This window comes from Bison bison, unplaced genomic scaffold (genome assembly GCF_000754665.1).
Source record: "Bison bison bison isolate TAMUID 2011002044 unplaced genomic scaffold, Bison_UMD1.0 scf7180017864279, whole genome shotgun sequence".
Taxonomy (NCBI): domain Eukaryota; kingdom Metazoa; phylum Chordata; class Mammalia; order Artiodactyla; family Bovidae; genus Bison; species Bison bison.
In genome coordinates, this window is record NW_011494851.1 from 3,233,579 (window position 1) to 3,241,057 (window position 7,479).

The following is a 7,479-nucleotide window of genomic DNA, read 5'->3' on the forward strand; positions in this document are numbered from 1 at the left end:
ACGTTTAGATCTTTAATCCATTTTGAGTTTATTTTTGTGTATGGTGTTAGAAAGTGGTCTAGTCTCATTGTTTTACAAGTGGTTGACCAGATTTCCCAGCACCACTTGTTAAAGAGATTGTCTTTAATCCATTGTATATTCTTGCCTTCTTTGTCAAAGATAAGGTGTCCATATGTGCGTGGATTTATCTCTGGGCTTTCTATTTTATTCCATTGATCAATATTTCTGTCTTTGTGCCAGTACCATACTGTCTTGATAACTGTGGCTTTGTAGTAGAGCCTGAAGTCAGGTAGGTTGATTCCTCCAGTTCCATTCTTCTTTCTCAAGATCGCTTTGGCTATTCGAGGTTTTTTGTATTTCCATACAAATTGTGAAATTATTTGTTCTAGCTCTGTGAAGAATACTGTTGGTAGCTTGATAGGGATTGCATAGAATCTATAAATTGCTTTGGTTAGTATACTCATTTTTACTATATTGATTCTTCCAATCCATGAACATGGTATATTTCTCCATCTATTAGTGTCCTCCTTGATTTCTTTCACCAGTGTTTTATAATGTTCTACATATAGGTCTTTAGTTTCTTTAGGTAGATATATTCCTAAGTATTTTATTCTTTCCGTTGCAATGGTGAATGGAATTGTTTCCTTAATTTCTCTTTCTGTTTTCTCATTATTAGTGTATAGGAATGCAAGGGATTTCTGTGTGTTGATTTTATATCCTGCAACTTTACTATAGTCATTGATTATTTCTAGTAGTTTTCTGGTGGAATCTTTAGGGTTTTCTATGTAGAGGATCATGTCATCTGCAAATAGTGAGAGTTTTACTTCTTTTCCAATTTGGATTCCTTTTATTTCTTTTTCTGCTCTGATTGCTGTGGCCAAAACTTCCAAAACTATGTTGAATAGTAATGGTGAAAGTGGGCACCCTTGTCTTGTTCCTGACTTTAGAGGAAATGCTTTCAATTTTTCACCATTGAGGATAATGTTAGCTGTGGGTTTGTCATATACAGCTTTTATTATGTTGAGGTATGTTCCTTCTATTCCTGCTTTCTGGAGAGTTTTTATCATAAATGGATATTGAATTTTGTCAAAGGCTTTCTCTGCATATATTGAGATAATCATATGGTTTTTATTTTTCAATTTGTTAATGTGGTGTATTACATTGATTGATTTGCGGATATTGAAGAATCCTTGCATCCCTGAGATAAGCAAAAGCTGAGAGAATTCTGTACCACCAAACCAGCTCTCCAACAAATACTAAAGGATATTCTCTAGACAGGAAACACAAAAACAGTGTATAAACTCGAACCCAAAACAATAAAGTAAATGGCAACGGGATCATACTTATCAGTAATTACCTTAAACGTAAATGGGTTGAATGCCCCAACCAAAAGACAAAGGCTGGCTGAATGGATACAAAAACAAGACCCCTACATATGTTGTCTACAAGAGACCCACCTCAAAACAGGGGACACATACAGACTGAAAGTGAAGGGCTGGAAAAAGATTTTCCATGCAAATAGGGACCAAAAGAAAGCAGGAGTAGCAATACTCATATCAGATAAAATAGACTTTAAAACAAAGGCTGTGAAAAGAGACAAAGAAGGTCACTACATAATGATCAAAGGATCAATCCAAGAAGAAGATATAACAATTATAAATATATATGCACCCAACACGGGAGCGCCACAGTACATAAGTCAAGCTGGTTTTAGAAAAGGCATAGGAACCAGAGATCAAATTGCCAACATCCATTGGATAATCGAAAAAGCAGGAGAGTTCCTGAAAAACATCTATCTGTGCTTTATTGATTCTCCCAAAGCCTTTGACTGTGTGCATCACCACAAACTGGAAAATTCTGAAAGAGATGGGACTACCAGACCACCTGACCTGCCTCTTGAGAAATCTGTATGCAGGTCAGGAAGCAACAGTTAGAACTGGACATGGAACAACAGACTGGTTCCAAATAGGGAAAGGAGTACATCAAGGCTGTATATTGTCACCCCACTTATTTAACTTGTATGCAGAGTACATCATGCGAAATGTTGGACTGAATGAAGCACAAGCTGGAATCAAGATTGCAGGAAGAAATATCAATAACTTCAGATATGCAAATAATACCACCATTATTGCAGAAAGCAAAGAACTAAAGAGCCTCTTGATGAACATGAAAGAGGAGAGTGAAAAAGTTGGCTTAAACTCAACATTCAGAAAACTAAGATCATGGCATCAGGTCCCATCACTTCATGGCAAATAAATGTGGAAATGATAGAAACAGTGAGAGACTTTATTTTTGGAGGCTCCAAAATCACTGCAGATGGTGACTGCTGCCATGAAATTAAAAGACGCTTACTCCTTGGAAGAAAAGTTTTGACCAACCTAGACTAAAATTTTGACCAACCTGTTTATTAAAAAGCATAGACATTACTTTGCCAACAAAGGTCTGTCTAGTCAAGGCTATGGTTTTTCCAATAGCCATTTACAAATGTAAATGATACGTTACTTTAAGGAATGTAAATTTATATAGCTTTTCCAAAAGGCAAAACGATGATCCTTATGAAAAATTTAGGCATTTTTAGTTTAAGATTGTATTTTTAGTCTATTATACCTATGAATAATGTTTGGACCTTATATTTTTTAGCACTAGAAATTATCCTTGTGCTTATTTGCTCAGTGGTGTCTGACTGTGCAATCCCATAGACTATATATAGCCTGCTAGTCTCCTCTACCTATGGAATTTTCCTGGCAAGAATATTGGAGTGGGTTGCCATTTCCTACTCCAGTCCTTACAAAATAATAAATGATTCATTCAAATATGTGCTCAAAGATGGTAAAAATTAGAAGCAACTTAAATTTATAACAATAAACCTACTTATTTATACTAAAGTATATTTACAAGATAGAAAGCATGCAAGCTGTAAAAATCTATTCAAAACAATCCAAAATTATTTAATATCACAAGGAAATATTTATAAAATGCAAGAATAAGTTTAAATATATAAGTATTTAAAGCACACATGTGCATATACTAAAAAGGAAATAAAAGTAGAAAGAAAACACATTAAAATCTTAGAGGTGGTAATCACTAAGTGGTAGAATGAGGATTAATTTTATTTATGAAATTTCATTTTTCCCAAGTGATCTATACTTAATGAGTGCTGTTTTACCAGTAAGAAGAGATAATCAAATATTAATAAATTTTAAAATAGTCATTGAAATTCAACTTTAAAACCAGTGAACAATTAAAATCTTTGAAACTTATTTTATAAGATTCAAGCAGAAACTGAGCATATACTACACTTTACTCATATACAATATAATTATAAACAATATATTTTGCATTATATACAGTGGATATAAAAGGCCCCAATGGCATTTTACCTGGGCCCAACTTTGGAATGCTTTGTCTTAGTTACGTGGGTGAGATAATTTTTATGTGGACAAGAGAAATCTTCCATATATCAACTGCAATTTCTTTGCTTCCAAACAAGACAAAGTGATGGCTAACAAACACATGAAAAGATGCTCAACATCACTCATTATCAGAGAAATGCAAATCAAAACCACTGTGAGGTACCATTTCACACCAGTCAGAATGGCTGCGATCCAGAAGTCTACAAGCAATAAATGCTGGAGAGGCTGTGGAGAAAAGGGAACCCTCTTACACTGTTGGTGGGAATGCAAACTAGTACAGCCACTATGGAGAACAGTGTGGAGATTTCTTAAAAAACTGGAAATAGAACTGCCTTATGACCCAGCAACCCCACTACTGGGCATACACACCGAGGAAACCAGAATTGAAAGAGACACGTGTACCCAAATGTTCATCGCAGCACTGTTTATAATAGCCAGGACATGGAAGCAACCTAGATGTCAATCAGCAGATGAATGGATAATAAAGCTGTGGTACATATACACACAATGGGAGTATTACTCAGCCATTAAAAAGAATACATTTGAACCAGTTCTAATGAGATGGATAAAACTGGAGCCTATTATACAGAGTGAGGTAAGCCAGAAAGCAAAACACCAATACAGTATACTAATGCATATATATGGAATTTAGAAAGATCCTAATGATAACCCTGTATGCGAGACAGCAAAAGAGACACAGATGTATAGAACAGTCTTTTGGACTCTGTGTAAGAGGGAGAGGGTGGGATGATTTGGGAGAATGGCATTGAAATATGTATAATATCATATATGAAATGAATCGCCAGTCCAGTTCGATACAAGATGCTCGGGGCTGGTGCACTGTGATGACCCAGAGGGATGGTATGGGGAGGGATGTGGGAGGGGGATTCAGGATGGGGAACATGTGTACACCCGTGGTGGATTCATGTTGACGTATGGCAAAACCAATACAATATTGTAAAGTAATTAGCCTCCTATTAAAATAAATAAATTTATATTAAAAAAATTTTTTTTAATTCTTTGCTTCCTTGACACTTTGCACTTTGTACATGTTAATCCTTAGTATAGTAATTTAATTTGAAGTAAATAAAAATGTAAATTATAGGAGCTTTTCTACATTTGAACAAAAAAAGGGCATAAGAAAACTGTGGAAAGACAGAAAACTGTACTTATACGTTTGTAAATACTTTTTATCTTATATTTACACATCTTCTAATGTCACTTTTCAGTTTAGTTTATAGTTAGTAGCAGACAGGAGGAAGAATAAGAAGGGCCATGACTATGTATTGCATTTGAGTATATTTGTTCACTTGTAAAAAGGAGCCCTTCCCTATTGTAATCTTAACTCAAGTTTCCTTTCTATTTTTGTTCTATCTTTGAGTTAAAATTTTTAAGTACTTTGTGTCAAAAGAGCAGCAAATAAAAGAGGTATGCAAAATACAGGATTTTGCAAGCTTTGAAAAAGTAGCACAACAATTGCAGTTAAATATATGATTACTATAAACCGTGCTGTACTTTTCAGAACTCATAGATTTACCCATCTGGATTCAAGTTCTGGTAATAAGGCATTGAAAATCATGTAAAGAGCCTTAAAGAATATGAACCAGTAGGTAAAGTAGGTGTATTGGTGGCATTTTCCTACATATATGCATGTTCTTCTTAGCCAACTTTAGATATTTTTATATGCTGCTTATAAAAACTAAATGGTGTCTTGGTTTCCTATTAGCTTGGCACTGAGAAACAAATGGTATCTTACAAATTTTTGTTTTCAGATTCTAAGAAAGCTATTATATCAGGCTATCAAGTAACATCTTTAAGGAAGACTCTACAGCTGAGTTTGAACCTTTTCAGGTCCCTCTGAAAGACAATGTGGTCGAGCAGAAAAGAATTTCTACCATCCTCGATATACAGCAAGAAAGACAGATAAAGGGATGGAAACATAGATGGAAAAATGATGCTTAGATAATAAACATAATATGTGAGAGACCTTTGTGTGAAATCTCTGTGATATACGACATATTTATTTATCATATTCTTTGTGTAAGAATTGGAATTTTAAATAATAATTGTCAGGGCAGAGATATTTGATGAAATTTAACACAGAGACATTCACAGTGTTAGAAGTTTTTAAAACTATAATTCATAGCACTTTTCAACCCTTCCTCAGACTCTAAAAAGAATGGCAGTTACTTTTTAATTTTTTAACAGTCTGCACTTCTTCCCACTCACAAAAAGTTATTCACTGAAATAGCAAAAACATGATTAAGTATAATGATCAGTGGTTGGCTTGATTCACTTATTTTTGACAGGTGACACAGCCAGTGATGGATCAGACTTTCATCACAAGGAAAACAATTTATACCATACCTGATTACATATAATGTTAGATAACCAGCCTAATGGCTTTTGCAAATAAGAAGAAAATAACTTTTATTAAATCCACACTCTTGTGTTAATCTAAAAGATAGAACATTTTCATATTAATATGTTTATTAAAAATCATCTAGTACTGCAACCACGGAATAAATATCATCTGCTACTAGACAACTGAAAATTCCCCTTTTTAAAAATACTCATTACCCTAGAATAATCAATTAACATTTGGCACAGTCTTATTTACAATAATTCAACTCTGCAGCAATATAATTTAGAAATGGCCACTAGGCATGTGCTGGTAATAAATAGAATCCATGTTTAATTCACACTCATAGGAAAAAACATTACATTTAAATAACATTAATACTGTGACAACCTGACAAGGATCAAGGAATTCAATGTTAAAGCTACTGTTCTTTCTTCAGATGTTTACTTAGAAAGAGAAAAGAATAAAACATTTTGAGCTATATATAGATTTTAGAACTGGAAAAAAAGGTTATTGTATTAGAGATTTTTAAATGACTTTTTGTTGCCTATTTATAAAGTAAGCTTTAAAGGCCAAAGTTTTGCTAGTATATAAAATATGGCTTTATTTAATCCCATGATAGTGGTCTTCAGTTCAGTTCAGTCTCTCAGTCGTATCTGACTCCTTGCGACCCCATGAATTACAGCACGCCAGGCCTCCCTGCCCATCACCAACTCCCGGAGTTCACCCAAATTCATGTACATCAGTTGGTGATGCCATCCAGCCATCTCATCCTCTGTCGTCCCCTTCTCCTCCTGCTCCCAATCCCTCCCAGCATCAGAGTCTTTTCCAATGAGTCAACTCTTCACACAAGGTGGCCAAAGTTTTGGAGTTTCAGCTTTAGCATCAGTCCTTCCAATGAATATTCATTTCCTTTAGGATGGACCAGTTGGATCTCCTTGCCGTCCAAAGGACTCTCAAGAGTCTTCTCCAACACAGTTCAAAAGCATCAATTATTTAGTGCTCAGCTTTCTTCACAGTCCAACTCTCACATCCATACATGACCACTGGAGAAACCATAGCCTTGACTAGACAAAACTTTGTTGGCAAAGTAATGTCTCTGTTTTTCAATATGCTATCTAGGTTGGTCATAACTTTTCTTCCAAGGAGTAAGCATCTTTTAATTTCATGGCTATAATCACCATCTACAGTGATATTGGAGCCCAGAAAAATTAAGTCTGACACTGTTTCCACTGTTTCCCCATCTATTTGCCATGCAGTGATGGGACCAGATGCCACGATCTTAGTTTTCTGAATGTTGAGCTTTAGGCCAACTTTTTCACTCTCCTCTTTCACGTTCATCAAGAGGCTTTTTAGTTCCTCTTCACTTTCTGCCATAAGGGTGGTGTCATCTGCATATCTGAGGTTATTGATATTTCTCCCGGCAATCTTGATTCCAGCTTGTGCTTCTTCCAGCCCAACGTTTCTCATGATGTACTCTGCATACAAGTTAAAGCAGGGTGAAAATATACGACCTTGATGTACTCTTTTTCCGATTTGGAACCAGTCTGTTGTTCCATGTCCAGTTCTAACTGTTGCTTCCTGATCTGCATACAGGTTTCTCAAGGGGCAGGTCAGGTGGTCTGGTATTCCCAACTCTTTCAGACTTTTCCACAGTTTATTGTGATCCACAGAGTCAAAGGCTTTGGCATAGTCAATAAAGCA